Here is a 16,980-nt window from a genome sequence, read left to right as displayed (position 1 = left end):
GAATAAATAGTAGTAGATCGATGTGACGTTACCCGTGACTTCTACTCGTGACGCTAGTTACGTGACGCTCGCCTCAGCATTTTACTATAGAGAAAAACGTAATACCACACCAGTATAGAAGCTTCGCTGCAAAATTCGTGAACTTTTCTTCTTATTCTGCTTTTAATTTTGTCAGTAAATTTGATTTTTCGAAATCAATAAGGCATGTGTATACTAGTGATGTAACGAATGTCATTTTTTGAACATTCGCGAATGCGAATGCGAATATATGCCACCGACATTCGCGAATGCGAATGGGAATATTCCGTTTTTTTTTTAATTTGGCAATTTTAATTGTCTCCGGCACTGCCGGCAGTTTCATTTGGGCGAGGTGTGTAGTTAGATAAGTTCAGATAAATTTAGTAATTCAGCAATTTTCAGAACAATTATACAAATCATGTACTGTATTACATTACAGTGTAGTGTACACTATATATATGTATTTTGTTCCGAAAATTGCTGAATTACAATTACTAAATTTATCTGAACTTATCTAACTGAAGTCGAACTGTTTATGTTTGTTTGTTTAAACTCTTTACATCAAAACACAGACTATTTTTAGTTTGTAGTTGAATAATTCTTAGCTTTTTCAAGATGATTGTCTGAAATTAAAAACTTCAGGATAATAACAGTTTCAGAGAATAATTTGTTTTTATTTGTTTACATTGCATCATTTATTTTTTTGTTTTCTAATTTTATGGTTTTCTAAGCTTGTAAAATAAAGTGAGTTTTCTTAATAAAAAAACTGAGAAGTGAATGGATTTTTATTTTATTAACCGAATCTTCAAATTTTTTTTTCTTATATTCATATTCGCAAAACATTCGCACAAATTTGAATGCGAATATGCAAAAATATGCGAATATTCGTTACATCACTAGTGTATACATTTTGGTTCATATCAAAAATTATCGAAATAGAATAGATTTATCGTGTTTACTATTTCCTAAACAGTTTTTGAAGCGAAGCTTCTATACTGGTGTTGTATTAATTTTTCTCTACAGTAAAATATTGAAGCCAACGTCACGAAACAGCGCCACAATGTGGCGCCATCACGAGTAGCGTCATAGATTAGCGGTTCTTGACATCGATTCACTACTCTCGATAAATTAATTTCTAGTCATCATATATTTACTGTAAGCAGGTTTAAATTAAAAACTGCATGAAAACTAACTAAATGAATATAGACATTAAATGAGAAGTAAAAAATTACAAGAATATCTGCCACTAAACGATTCGATTCGTAACAGCCGCTTTACACCAACAATAAATTCACGAGGAAATTCATGAAGTCGCTTCCAAGGACAAATTTTTTCATTTATTAGACGTGAATTCAATGTGTACACCAACCTGTGTAGATTTGGCGCGAATATAGTATTTTTAAAATTCAGATTATAGATATAGATCGAGTCCACTCGTCTAGTTTTTTGAACCAGTTATGGATAATTCTTTATTTTTGATAAGATTTTAAATTCACATTCAGATCAAGTCCACTAAAACAATTCACCAAGACATCCTGAAAATTTGTATAATGAATTCCAGATATGTAACAGAATGTGTATGGAAGAGAAAGTTTCCCAATTTAACCAATTGAAGTGGCTGTACAGTTGAAATGATTCAATTAAAAAATCAAGGTGGAGACAATTTTGAAGATGAATTGCTAAATAAAGAAATTATTGAACATCCTTAAGTAGAAGATGTTTGAAAGCCCTATAGAATATTTTTGTGTTATGGGAAAACCTCAGAAGGATCATTAATATACATATAATTTTTTTTTACTTTTTCTTAAAATTTTCTTCACATAATTTAATTTTTAAATCTAATAAATCTATTTCTTTTTCGTGCATGTCTTCTGTCAGTTCCATTTCTCTGACATGTTTCCGTTGTGCTTTTTTCTCCTCTTTTACTAATTAACTCAATTAACTACAGGATTCCATAATTATCTTAAGGATAAAATCTGTAAATATGATTTTTTTTATTTAGAATAAAGTCATAGTTGTTTGTATGACAAATATTAAAATTAGCTTTTATTCCTGTTATTATGATTCTTCATTTCCATTTAAATTATCATCATCATCATCAGTGGTGCTACAGCTCTAGTTGAGCCTTGACCTTCCCCAGTCTATTTCGCCAGTCGTTTCTGTTCATCGCCAACCGTTGCCAATTTGCCGCGCCGATTTTCCTTGCGTCCTCGTCCACACCGTCCCTCCATCTCAGTCGTGGTCTGCCTCTAATCCTATTTCCCACTGGGACCGATAATAGAGTTCGTCTGGGTGGGTAATTTTCATTTGCTCTTGACACATGTCCATGACCATTTAAATTATATAATATTTAAATAAAACTATCCTACCCTACTATTCAATATAGCAAATTGTAATATGTTGAAGACAAATCATTAAAATTGTAAAGAATCAGCTCACAAACTAGTGGTAAAGTATTACTGGTTATTTCCGTTTTTTATTTATTTTTAAGTATTTATTTCTTTAAAACTTTTTACTTTTTGATTAGAATTCTACACATTTCAATATTCTAACAATAAAAATATTTATTTATATTAGGTATCTCTTGAGAATATATTATGAATAGTGGTTAAAAGATTTAAAAAGTATTGTTCCTTTCTTTCTTCTTTATTTCGACTTGGTGCAGGCAGGTATTGTATTTAAATAAATGCTTTTATTATTCTAAAAGTCACAATGAATTGATTCACATTTCTACTAACTACAGTTAATTTTTAGTATGTAATGAATGCTAGATTTTCTTGTTCTATCATATAGAAAAAATAAAACGGGTGTGGCAGTCCAGTGGGACTGCCGGTAGAAGTTATACTTCTATACACGCGTTCGTCGTTACAAATTTATATGGGAGTCAATCTGCACAATCATTAAATATGTAATGCTATAGGTAAGAGAGAGCAGAAAGAGAAAAAGAATTAGGTATACAGGTATATGGTGCATCTTTGCTGTATATAAACATTTGACCTGTAATAGGAGTATAGTAAGTAAATGAAGGATGGAATCAATATTTTAATGAAACTATATATTTTTATTTTCATATATGTATAAAAGGAGTTGAATGCAAAAAATTTTTTTTACACATACTCTGCAGTAAAATTCATTGTTGATTTTTTATTAATATAAAAATACAATGCAATACACTGCAACATAATTCAATTAAATAATACAATACAAATTAAAATGCAATATTCATAAGTATTTAAAATAATTTACCATGATAACAATATTAATCAAAAAATATTGTTTGGTGATACAACTGTCAATTTATCTGATATTGAGAAATACAATATTTAATTGTTGTTTGTTCTGTATATAAGTACACATTTGAACCTTCTTGAGATATTTACAAGTTTTAATTTATAATTTAACATGCCTAACGAGGCTTGTTACTCCCGTGCAGATTTCCGTATAGAAGTATAACTTCAAAAACCAACAACCCGGATTATGTTGTAAATTTTCGTTTTATTTTAAAATTTAGCATTTTTGCGTATATTACATATATTTAATAAAATTAACGTTTGGTTTTTAAATATTTCAAAAATAAAAAAGGAAATTCATATTGGGATTCGAACTCACATACACCAGCGTATGAACCAAACACGTAAAATATTTGCCAATTAGACATGACACAAACGTATTTCAAAATTGACAGTTCTCGGTCATACAGTGATTTATTGAGATTATTATTTTGAAATACAAAAGACTAAAATAATTATGAACATTTAATAAATAATACAAAACATATCACATAAATAATAATATTAATAAATATTATATTATATATATAATATATATAATATTATAGTATTATATATTATAATATATATATATATATATATATATATATATATATATATATATATATATTATATATATATATATATATAATATATAATATTAAATATATATACAAAAGGAACATTTTTATTCTCGAGAGAGGAAGAGAGAGAAAATATATCTTCTGTCTCTCTCTTACTCATTATCTTACATATGTAATGATTTCACCTATTCACTCCCGTACAAATTTCCAACGTGGAGTGCGCGTATAGAAGTATAACTTCAATAAAATTACCACTTTTTCTGTTTCTTTAGCTATGTTGTCCTTATTTAAGTTATTTGAAATTATCTTCTGTGTCTAAAAATTAACAGTTTCCACCTCTTGTTCAAGCTCTTACTCTTTACTACATTCAGCATAATTTTTTGTACAATCATTACTTCTTAACTACTATTTTATTTTTAAAACAATATTATTGTTTTCAGATTATATTTCCAAATATATCTTTATTCAAGCAAACAACAATAAATAACATCCAATAATAAAACCATTGGTACTAATGAAATAATGACACTTGATGTAAACATTTATTTGAAGTCAAAGAAACTTTTACATCCACGATATTCACAAATTTATTGACACAGAAATTGGTGAATAAATTCATAAATTTCTTCGTGAATTTATTGTTGGTGTAAAGCCCGCATAACGAATGTCAAAATTTAACAAAAGTCATAAATGTCATCCGATTAATAACAACATTGGATCATCTGTAAAATAATTTCATATACTTAAATACCATTATTATTTTTAAATATATCATTTAGTTTATATAATACTTATATTTACTATCAAATGATATTTATGTTTTTGATTAATATTTGGTCTGAATTTGACGGGTTCGTTTGTTTGAAGTAAACAACGTATGCTTTGCTAATACGTTAACAGGTGGCGTTAGGAGCAATCATAAAGATTTATTGACTTTGTTTAAAATATAAAAAATAAATAAATATCAAAATTACTTTATTTAATTTTAAATATATTATTTAAACCTTTAAATATATAATCTGGTTATAATTATCCACATCCGCAGTATCTATTCTACTAGCTCTGTATAAAATATTAAACAATTTTTTAGGGTTCTGTATTATAATACAGGATATTTTTTTTTAAATGAAACGCTATTTAGAAAATATATAATTTTTTTTTAGAAAATAAACACATGATATTAATTTAGGTAGGTAAATTTTCAAAAGTCTTTTTCTCAACTTTCATCTGCCGATTCCATCATTTACGTGATAAAACTGTACATCATTTTCAACTAGTTTATGTACCTATTCGTTTCTTTTGTCATTACGTGTGATTTTTATAACAGTAAAACACCGGTTTCCCAACATGTATCAACTAAGTAGTGAAGTTAAAGTAAAGAGTGTAGGCATTTCAGATCAAAGCTAGATCAGGGAAACGAGAACGCACAACGAACGGTAGTTCCGTTGTTCGCAACCGTACGCTTCGTGAGGAGATAATCACTCAAATTGTAGACAATTCAACAAACATAAGTTTCATTTCTGTTTTTTTGCTAGTTCTAGTAGAAACATATTGCAGATATACATGAATATGCATCGTTGCAATATGTTTCTTTAGAGAGAAAATTATTAATTACTATTTTTATTGGGAATAAGCCACAATTTAATATTAAAAAAGTTTATTTTTGACGTTTCGATTTCCACTTCAGAAATTGTTCCCAAAATACAAAATATAAACACATTTTGTTTGTTGTTACTTGAAATTCTTCTAATAATTTGTGAAAATTCACTTCTAAGTGAAAAATTCTTCTAATAATTTAATTTTATCTGACTCATCTATATTGACGATTCAGACATACCTTATACATTTTAAAGTAGACGACTTTAAAATGATATTGAACTCTAATCCTTTAACTACGGGAAAGCCAAGACGATAGATACATTTTGAGACAAGCTATACACTACTTCTTTTTTCCTTTATATTTTCGCCTTTTTTCTATAATATCTAATATTTTCCCAGTCCTCCACGGTTGATTTTCCATGGTAAATTATTAATTTTGTTTGAGGTATTATTCTTAACATATTGCAGTATGATTTTGCTGCTCTTCTATTTGTCGTCTGGGATTCTGCTGTTTTTTTGCTTTTTCGCTTAGATTCCTCTGGGTGTCTTCCTGGATTATAGAGTTAGTATTTTCATTTATTAACTTAGTGTAGATATAACTTTGAACTGCAGAATGTCTACAAGCATACGTTTGGTGGAATAGATATTACTATAATCAAGCGAAACCGTCTGCAGTGGACAGGACATGTAGCCCGGGCCCCGGAACGAACATGATAAAAAAGATTTCAACGGCACAGCCCGGTGGGAATAAGAAGAGGAGACAGACCAAAGCTGAGGTATAATGTGAGGTACTGAGGTGATGATGATAACTTAAGACTTGTTTACACGAGTAAAGTTGTGAGAAGAGTAGAGTAGCGAGTAGAGTCGACTCTACTCGCTACTCTACCAAAAATGGCTTGATACCGTTCACACGAGGAGAGTTTCAAGTATAGTACTTATGCTAGTATACTGTCGAGTAGGTGTTTGTTTAGTACAAAATAAATTCAAGAAAAAGAAAATTAATTCAAAATTCCTAAGACAGAAAGGATTTATTTCACGTTCAGAGCGCTTGCGAAAGCCGTTCTGATGATGCCTATTGAGCTGAAATACGTATAAACGGATGCGCAAGCTCCCTATATGTGAAATAAAATCTTAACTGTCTTTTCCTTGTTATTTCGATATACTCTGTACGAGTACTAGAAACCAATTCGCTAAGAATTTGTGGAGGAGATATGTTGTGGAATGCAATTTTTAGATTCCCCATGTCTCTCTTAACACCTTTATCAACGTCTGTTTTTGCCTTGCAATTCTTAGAAGGCACAGATTAAAGCGGAATTCTTGAATTTGGTTTCGAAAATTAGTCTACGATTTTATTATCAGATGTCGCTACATTGCGTCTATACGAAGCCATGTTATAGTTGCTTCCTAAGACAGAAAGGATTTATTTCACGTTCAGAGCGCTTGCGAAAGCCGTTCTGATGATGCCTATTGGGCGGAAATACGTATAAACGGATGCGCAAGCTCCCTATACGTGAAATAAAATCTTAACTGTCTTTTCCTTGTTATTTCGATATACTCTGTACGAGTACTAGAAACCAATTCGCTAAGAATTTTGCTTAGTTGAGGAGATATGTTGTGGAATGCAATTTTTAGATTCCCCATGTCTCTCTTAACACCTTTATCAACGTCTGTTTTTGCCTTGCAATTCTTAGAAGGCACAGATTAAAGCGGAATTCTTGAATTTGGTTTCGAAAATTAGTCTACGATTTTATTATCAGATGTCGCTACATTGCGTCTATACGAAGCCATGTTATAGTTGCTTCCTAAGACAGAAAGGATTTATTTCACGTTCAGAGCGCTTGCGAAAGCCCTTCTGATGATGCCTATTGGGCTGAAATACGTATAAACGGATGCGCAAGCTCCCTATACGTGAAATAAAATCTTAACTGTCTTTTCCTTGTTAATTCAAAATTGTTTAGCTACTGTTGCAAATGCATTTGTAACCGAGGTCGCTTTGTAACAAAGAAAAGAGTGGATGAGAGAGTGGCTTAAAAGAAGGAATACACACGGGGCCTCAGCTCTTTTATCTTGATAAGAATACATTTTTTATTTCTTATTGTGTTTTTTATTAACAAGTAATAAAAACCTGTAACTTGCCCGTGAGCCTTCAGTTTTTTTGTTTCTTTTTGCACCTTTCATGATTGCTTCCATAGGAGTGAACCATTTCACGTTCGGAACTTATACATCGGCTGAACCTGAACCCCATTTTTTTGATTTTTGTATTTTTAAACACTCTTGATTATAAGTGCACCTTATATTCTTAATTTTTTGCTTGAGCTCGTTTTCTCCAAAGCCCTCTTTTGCCGTTCTTTCGACGATTTCATCCTCCGCAGCTTGCCTCATACTTTTATTTCTGTAGTGTACACTACCTAAATTCCATAAACACTGGTATTCGCCATACATCTCTACAAGTTTTAAAGTGAAAGTGAAATGAAGTTCATCTTCGGTGAACTTCATTTTCACTATTTACACAAAACACAACTCCAGACGGAATGACAGCGTCCCTATGCACTCTCCTACCTACTCTACTCTACCAGAATTGACCGCGTTCCATGGGTAGAGTGCGCAGGCGAGTGGATATTTTGGCGGTGGTGGTGGTAGTAGAGTAGAGTTACTTAGTCACATGTTGCTAGTCACTCTACTCTACCACGTACTATGCACTCTACTTGCTACTCTACTGCGCTGAGCGCTTTTACGGGTAGAGTTACTCTACTCTACCAAGTACTTGCATCATTACTCTACCCGTGTAAACGGGTCATTTTTGTATCGATTACCGATTGCTTCTTTTTGTTTTCTTAAAAAACCGCTCTGGAGTTTTAATTTAATTAAGCATTTGAAGCCTTGAGAACGATAGATTTTATTCTTTTGATTGTTAAATCAATTTCTATTAAAAATTAATTTTTGTTACGGGTACATCTTGATTTGTATGAAATATATTGTATCAAATAATATATTATAAAACAACTAGACAAAGACCTACATCTTTGATCACCTTGATTTACCATAGTTATGAGTTGGAGACTCGATAATTTATTTATAAGTTGGATCTAAGCCAACTATATATTATAGGAGTATATCGAAAATACTGGGTAATTAACTCTGTCAAATATTATATACGTTTAAGAATTTTAGGGTAATATATTGTCACGGATAAATGTTAATTCTTACTCAAATTCCAATATAGCATGCTGGTATATAGGACGAACCTTACAGGGGCGATCATATCTTACTTTTATTCTTTGAGTTTGATGAAAATGGATTTGTTGATAAACACTAGCGATTTCTTTATTTCGTTTGCGATATATATATATATATATATATATATATATATATATATATATATATATATATATATATATATATATATATATATATTGTGATGATGTATTATTTGTGAATGATGAGCAATGAGTGTTTTTTAATAATAATAATAATAATAATATATATATATATATATATATATATATATATATATATATATATATATATATATATATATATATATATATATATATCTAGGGTTTTTATCGCGGTTCTCAAAAAATTAGTTTGTAAGTACATTATATCTATTATGAAACACACATATATATCTAACATAACCAATGTAAAATTTAAAATAAACTATCTTTAAATTAAAATTCTTATGAAACTAATTAAATTATATAGACAATGTAAATTTTAAACAAACTATCTTTAAAATTGAAATTCTTATGACACTAACTAAATTATATTAACAAAATTTTGTACCTTTCTGTCACTGAATGCCTAAATGAACTGTTTTCCACTATATAGATTTTAATCACCACTCAATGTCTTCGTTCTCAGATTCGGTTATCCTTGTTTTTGTGAAATTACTTTTTCCAATTATCAGCTTCTAAATCAGTAACTATATGTAAACTAAACATTTTAAACTAACATATAACCTTATTTCACATTCGCAATTATTAATTTCTGTAACTGACACTTATTCCAAGTAGGCATAATCGGTTGCCTAATCACATGGCTCACTTAAATATATTTACAATATTATAATTATTAAAATAAAACTTTTTACACTTATAGTTTATTCGTCTTCCGGGTTTGGACCGTGTCATTTGTGAGTGACCCAAAAGTGGGTTCATCTCGACGTTTCGCTACAATTGTATGTAGCTTCTTCAGGAGAACAAAAAAGAAAAAGAGACAAAAGACAGGAAGATGGGTAGTTAGCAACGGTAACTCAGTTACTCAACGCAACCAGAGGCGAATACTAACTACCAAGATGGGCATTTGGTCACAGTAACTCAACTACTCAACGCAGCCAGAGGTGAAAACCAAATGCCAGGACAGGGATTCACGTCCAACAGCTCAGAACACTAACGCGTCGAGAGGCAGGGAGTGAATCCGACGATTACTCCGCTACCGCTCTATTTATAGTCGCGGTGACCTGTCGTGTCGGGACGTATCGGCACACTCCGTGGCGCGAACGTCAAGAAGCGCGCGCTGGCCAATCATGTGGCAGCATCGTGGTAGCGGGACCGGACGGCGGCTCTAGACTGGGATTCCAGATGGGAGACAAGTAGTATCCTTCCTCTCGATTGATATTATGTGGATTTTTTCGGATCTCTAGAGATTCGCGGATTTTCCTGGAATAAAAGAAGGGGCTCTTAGAAATAATATGAGTTTTTTCGAACAATATGGAATGACCGGTTTCTTGGCAGTGTTCTGCAACTGCAGAATGGGAGAAAAGACCTGATCGAATGCATCTTTGATGCTCTTGAATCCGAGTTTTGACGGAACGACCAGTTTCGCCAATATACACTTGTCCACATGAACAAGGAATAGAATAGACACCACAGGAAGATAGGGGCGGTAATGGGTCCTTAGGAGAGGGTAGATATTGTGAGATTTTCTTGGGTGGTCGAAAAGTAGTCCTGATACCTTCTTTGCGAAGAATTTTGCCAATCCTATCAGTGACACTTCGAATATACGGAAGAAAAGCCACGGGAGTATTACCCGAAGATTCTGAATTTGTCGTCCTAGGGTGTAAAGGGGGATGTAGATGTCGGTGTGTAATATTTTGAATTGTGGACTTGGAGTAACCGTTGGCGACAAGGGTTTTTTGCAGATGGCCAAGTTCTTCTCTAAGGTTGTCAGGTTCAGAAATCGAAATGGCCCGATGGATGAGAGAGTTGATCACAGAATTCTTTTGGGCAGGATGGTGGTGTGATGAAGCATGTAGGTAACGATTCGTGTGAGTCTTTTTTCTATAAACAGAGTGGCCCAATCGGCCATTGGGCTTGGAGGTGACTAACACATCGAGAAAGGGAAGGGACCGATTATTTTCTACTTCCATTGTGAATTTTATACTCGGATGTTGTGAGTTAAGATGATCTAGGAAGGGAGAAAGGGTATGTTGACCATGGGGCCAGATGATAAATGTATCATCAACGTAGCGGAACCAGACTTTTGGTTTTAAGGGGTAAGATTCTAGGGCTAAAGACTCAAAGGCTTCCATGAAAATGTCAGCAATGACAGGGGAAAGGGGAGAACCCATTGGTGTTCCAGATATTTGTTTGTAGAAATTGCCTCTAAAGGAAAAATATGTTGAAAGGAGGCATTTTTCCGCAAGATCTGCCAAAACCAAAGACTGGTTATCATTGGTCAAGTGATCTCGCAGAACAACTAGAGAGTCATGTATGGGGATATTAGTAAATAGGGAGGATACATCGAAACTGACGAGAATGTCTTGGGGATCGACCGTGAGGGAGGAGATTAATTAATTAAAGAGGAGAAAGAAGATTAAAAAAATAATTGGAAAGAAGCAAATCGTTACTCGAATAAACGAAAGCACCAGAATTACAGACAGAAATAAAATACAACTTGGGACTAAATTCTACAGCGAACTATACAATACCTCTGAAACACTTAAAGAAGCAATTAGTAACCCAGAAGATGTACCAGAAGTCCTTCAGGAAGAAGTAGAATCGACAATTACAAATATTAAAAGCGGTAAAGCAGGTGGAATAGATGGTATAACAGGGGAACTGCTTAAATACACTGGCAAAAAAACCTGGACAATTTTAGCAGACATATTTACGAACTTCCTGACAAACCACTGGGATACAGCAAACATAATTCTCATTCATAAGAAAGGTAGCAAAGAGAGTATTAAAAACTACAGACCGATAAGTCTACTACCAATCATATACAAAATATTCACAAAGAACATTAACAACAGATTAACAAATGCATTAGATGATGCACGGCCAAGAGAGCAACCTGGCTTCAGAAATATTCATTCAGTTTCGACAACTAATGAGTAGAGCTAACGAACATGAAATATCGCCAGCATTAACCTTAATAGATTTCGAGATTATTTCGATTCTATATATTCCAAGGCAGTAATAGAAGCTTTGACCAATCAAGGCATTGACAAACCGTACATAGAGACTTTAGCAAATATATACAGACAAGCAAAAGCTAAGGTAAAATTTATGAAAACACTCCAGAATTTCCCACTACCAGAAGCATCCGACAAGGAGATGCAATATCGCCAAAGTTCTTTACTACAAAATACTCAGCAAAATAAACTGGCAGAAAAAGGGCATATCCACTGATGGAGAATACCTTAGCCATCTAGGATATGCAGATGACATTGTTCTGATTGCTAATAATCCTGCAGAACTACAAGAACTTGTATGAAGTTGATCTAAAACTAAACTTGTAAAACAAAAACCATGTAAGAGCTAGTGGATGTCCAATATATAATAATAAACAACACTGCACTTGAGACAGTAGACGAGTATGTATACCTGGGACAATTAATACATAAATCTGGCTCCTTACTCTCAGAAATCATGCTAGGTATAACAAAGATATATCGAAAAAGAATAGAACGAATCAGACAAAAAATCAAGGTCACTGATGTAATCCATAGAATTAAATATTTAAAATGGCAGTGGGCAGGACATTTAGCGAGAATTGACAATAGATGGTCCACTAGAATTAAACTGTGGTATTCAAGAGGCATCAAGAGACCAAGAAGACGTCCAAATATAAGATGGGACTATGACATAAAGAAACAAGCCGGTACAGCATGGTACAGAAAAGCGAATATTAGACAATCGTGGGCAGAAATGAAGAACGACTATGTAAGGGATGATAATGATGATGATGGTGGTTTTAATATATATATATATATATATATATATATATATATATATATATATATATATATATTTACGCAAGATAAAATTACTTCTTAGTTATTAATGTACTTGGCCAATTATATCAAATCAGAAATAGAGATTCTAAATAATAATAAGATCACTGTTGACTTCATGTTTGTTCCATCACATTCAGGTATACAAGGAAATGAAGAAGCAGATGAACTAGCACGCTTAGCATCCTTCAGCCAGGACTCCATTCTTATTAATGAGGTTTCTTCAGATGACTTTAAGTCAGAAATAAAACATAAAGTGTTAAGTGCGTCGCAAAATAAGTGGAGTGCATCACAAAATAAACTCAAGGAAATCAAACAATTAGTGAAACCGTGGCTCCAACCAACAGCGAATAGACAGGACCAAGTGAGAATAACACGTTTGCGACTAGGACACAGTAACTTTACACATAAACACCTCTTTACGCGAACTGTGCAGCCAATGTGTGAAAATTGTCAAGTAACACTCTCCGTGAAGCATATACTAACTCAGTGCAAAACATATGAAGCAGCAAGAAAGAAGAACACTATACCAAATAATATAAAGGAAGCTCTAGGAAAAAACATGAACATTAAAAACACAATAAGTTATCTTAAAGACTCAGGACTGTATCAATTATTGTAATTTTTTCAAACTTTATCTGTATTATATATTTAGGTCGCTAATAACCCTGGTGGTTACAGCGTAAATAAATAAAAAAAAAAAAAAATGAAATCATAGCAGTCTATGTTGATCGTCTGCTAATTAATATTACTATCCAAAAACAACAAATATCGCAAGAATACCTTAAAGAAAAATAGCGTAGGACTACTCCGAGATAAATAAATATCCGACCTTGACGATTTGACTTGCACGCAAACCATATAGGGTGTACACACCCGCCCACCTATATGAGTCACTTTTTTAATAAATACCCACAATTTTCATAAATACATTGTCTTTGCATAGGCCAGCCCAATGGTCGTGGGAAACCATAAATATTAGGAAGATTTCTTTTTATACAATAAACATAAAATCGTATTCAGGTACTGCAATATTTCATTTTATTTTTACGTCCATTAAAAATATTAGTCCAGTGAAAAGTTACATTGAGAGTTACATTTTCGAGAGGGCGCAATTTTATTTTTTTGATGTGTGGGTGTGGTTAGTGATGGAACTTTGTCTGATCTCCACCAATTGTTGGGAGAAAGCTTATTAAATTCATTTCCCCAGCGTGAACAGTACCAAATATTTTAGGACCATGGACTGTTTAAGAGATTCCTTCGATATACGTAAGCAGACTTCACGGCGATGATTCCTTATGTGTTTGTTTTTATCGAGTTGTACTTAGAAAAATAAAGCGTAATCAATAAATACTACACATCTAATAACTAGAGAATATTTACAAAACCACTGTTACTAATTAAAGAGCTGCTTCATCACATTGTTCATTATTCTACCGGTATTTGGGGCGCGCGAATATAGCGAAAACTAATGCACTTTTCACTGCATTTTTGAGACGAAGAAATGGGAAGTAGGTTTCTCTGCCTTTTGGCTTGAACCAATTTTTATCTAAAAGTGTAGACAGGCCGGCGTCAGTGGTTATAACACCTTTATAAGGCATTTATGAGACAAATAGTTTGTAGGCAAGAAGTACAGTTTGTCACATCAGATTATAGCCAATATTTTTGAAAACGAAAAGTTACGTACAACTTTATTTTTATTACTTTTAATCATGAAATGGAAAATATAAAAGTTACAAAAATAACCAAACATTTTGGAACAAATATTTTTTGGACCTTATATCCTTAAATCCATATATTCGAGCCTTCAACCATATATTATTTTAAAAGTAATAATGTTTCATGTTTCATACATTTTATATACAAAAAATGTCTACTAACACCTATACTGGCCTATTTATTAGTTTACCTGCACTTCCTATATTAGGCAACCTTTACTTGATAGGTAGCTACTGAATTTCGATTATGTCACGACAAATCCGGGCCACTAGATCGAAGAATGTAAATAAAACTCTTGCCTGTATATTATGTGGATCAGTTGAGTATTTCAAGGTAAAAGTAAAAGTTTACAAATATAACTTGTACTAAAATAGTGTAGAGAAACGAAGTTGATTCTTCCACTAGATTTAACGAGAGTTTTCATAACTCTAGGTTGAATTTTCAATTTTCTGAGATGTAATTAATAATTTAGTAAAAATGATAAATACACTGCTGAATAAAAAACGGGATTAATAAATTATTTAACATAAACCACAACTTGGTTTATGTTAATGAATTATGACCAGATACCCTGAATAACAGGACTAACGTTTAGGTCCTAGAGGTCCTGTACAGCGCATGAGAAAAGGAAAAGAAGTGCTTAATTTGAGTGAAACAACGGAATTCTTCAACTCGTTATGCAGGGTAAAGTATTTGGCAAAGAGAGGACCGGGACGCCGTCGTATCTCATGGTTGAAAACCCCCGACAACGGTTTGGGATGACCTCCGCGGAGCTGTTTCGCAGAGCAGTCAACAAAAACATGATAGCCTTGATGATCGCCAACATCCAGACCGGATAAGGCACTGAAGAAGAAGAACCCGGAATAATATTGGATGTTAGGAATATTTCAAAACTTCATGAACCTTGGAAATACGCATGCCCAAAAAAAATCCGAAAAACATTAACTTTTTTAATTGATTTTTTCAATTCTTAATAATTTTTTGTGTGTAAAATTTTTCACGGGTTTTTGATTTGGGCGGGGGAAGGGGGGCTTAAAAACATAAAACCACTAAAAGTACATAAAATAATACTTATATTCATAAGACAAAAAATATTAAAGATTTAAAAAAATGGATACCGAAAAAAGCTTCTGGAGGAAATTGGGGAACCCCTTTTCGAGCAGTGGGACAGTATAGAGAAAAAATATATAGACTTGTATGTCCGAGGGAATAACATGTAACTACAGGTCTGTGATAGACCCGTAAGCACTATGGGCAGTCTTGTTTTTTTTTAGATGGTCTGGGGAAATATTTTAACTATGTGATTTCAAGATTTTTTTTTTATTGAAAATTAACGTGCTCGGCGACAAAGGCCACTTAGACGAAAACGGTTACAAATGTAAAACTGTTACAATAAATAACATATTCTTGAAATCACATCGTTAAAATATTTCCCCAGACCATCTAAAAAAAAAAAAAAACAAGACTGCCCATAGTGCTTACGGGTCTATCACAGACCTGTAAAAGCAGGTTCATATCTTAAAATAAATCAACAGTTTCTTTAATCTAAGTTCATAAAAAAATAACATAATAAATTTTAACGGCATAAATTAAAACAATTTATTCTAAAAAAAAAAAATTATTTTTAATTAAATTTACAAAAATTCCACCACTTTCAGCTAAGCAATAGCCCAACCTATTGTATAATTGCCTTTGGATGTTCAACATTTCGGATGTTAAGCTTTGAAAGGCCTGAATGATTCTTTGACGTAATCCATCTATATTTCCGGCACGTTCATGCTCATGTCGGTAACTTTGTTGCTTTACGTAATCCCATATGAAAAAGTCAAAAGGTGCAAGATCAAAAGAGCAAGGTGGTCATTTTATGGTACCTTTTGTACTAATAACTCTATCGGGAAATGGCGTGTTTAAAAAAATTTAACACCTCCCACGGATTGTGAGCTATACAGCTGTCTTGCTACAACCAAATTTGATCCATATTAATAGGTTATGCTCGACTGCTGAAAATATGTTATTTCTCAGGAGATCTAGGTATTTAAGACGACACTAAGTGCCAACCATGAAAAAGGGCCAATTACGTTGTTACCTAAAATATCAGCCAGGGCGTTGACTTTTTGATGCTATTGTGTTTTGTAAGGAACACTTATGTGCCTATTTTCTGTAGAGTACTCTACGGTAACAGATTGATTGTGATGACCAGTTAAAGAAAAAGAAGACTCATCTGTAAACAAGATTTTTTTCATGAAATCTTTCATCATGTTCTCACAAAACAGAATTCGTTGCTCATAATCAGCCGGGAAAATTTCCTTAGTTTTTTGCAATTTGTAGTAATGGTACTTGATTCCTTTAAAAATATTTCGTACTGCAGTCCCATCGTAACCTTGAGCAACCACGAGTCCATACTCGTGGACATTCAAGTTCATATTTTTTCAGAACTGTAACTATGAGATTTGCAAGACTGGATCCTGTCACATCAATATTTGAATGTTGAGTTTATTGATTGGATGATTAACTTTATGTTGAGTCGTATCGTCAGCGAAAATTCAGCAAA

At 32.7% G+C, this 16,980-nt stretch overlaps 1 protein-coding gene across 5 annotated transcripts in view; it reads left to right on the top strand.

The window, feature by feature from the left end:
- Positions 1 to 16,980, top strand: part of LOC140443935 (uncharacterized) — a 78,475-nt gene that overhangs the window by 21,730 nt on the left and 39,765 nt on the right. The window lies entirely within an intron of this gene.

This window comes from Diabrotica undecimpunctata, chromosome 6, assembly GCF_040954645.1.
Source record: "Diabrotica undecimpunctata isolate CICGRU chromosome 6, icDiaUnde3, whole genome shotgun sequence".
NCBI lineage: Eukaryota > Metazoa > Arthropoda > Insecta > Coleoptera > Chrysomelidae > Diabrotica > Diabrotica undecimpunctata.
Note: the sequence above shows the minus strand (reverse complement) of the source record. Positions and strands in the feature narration are given on the sequence as shown.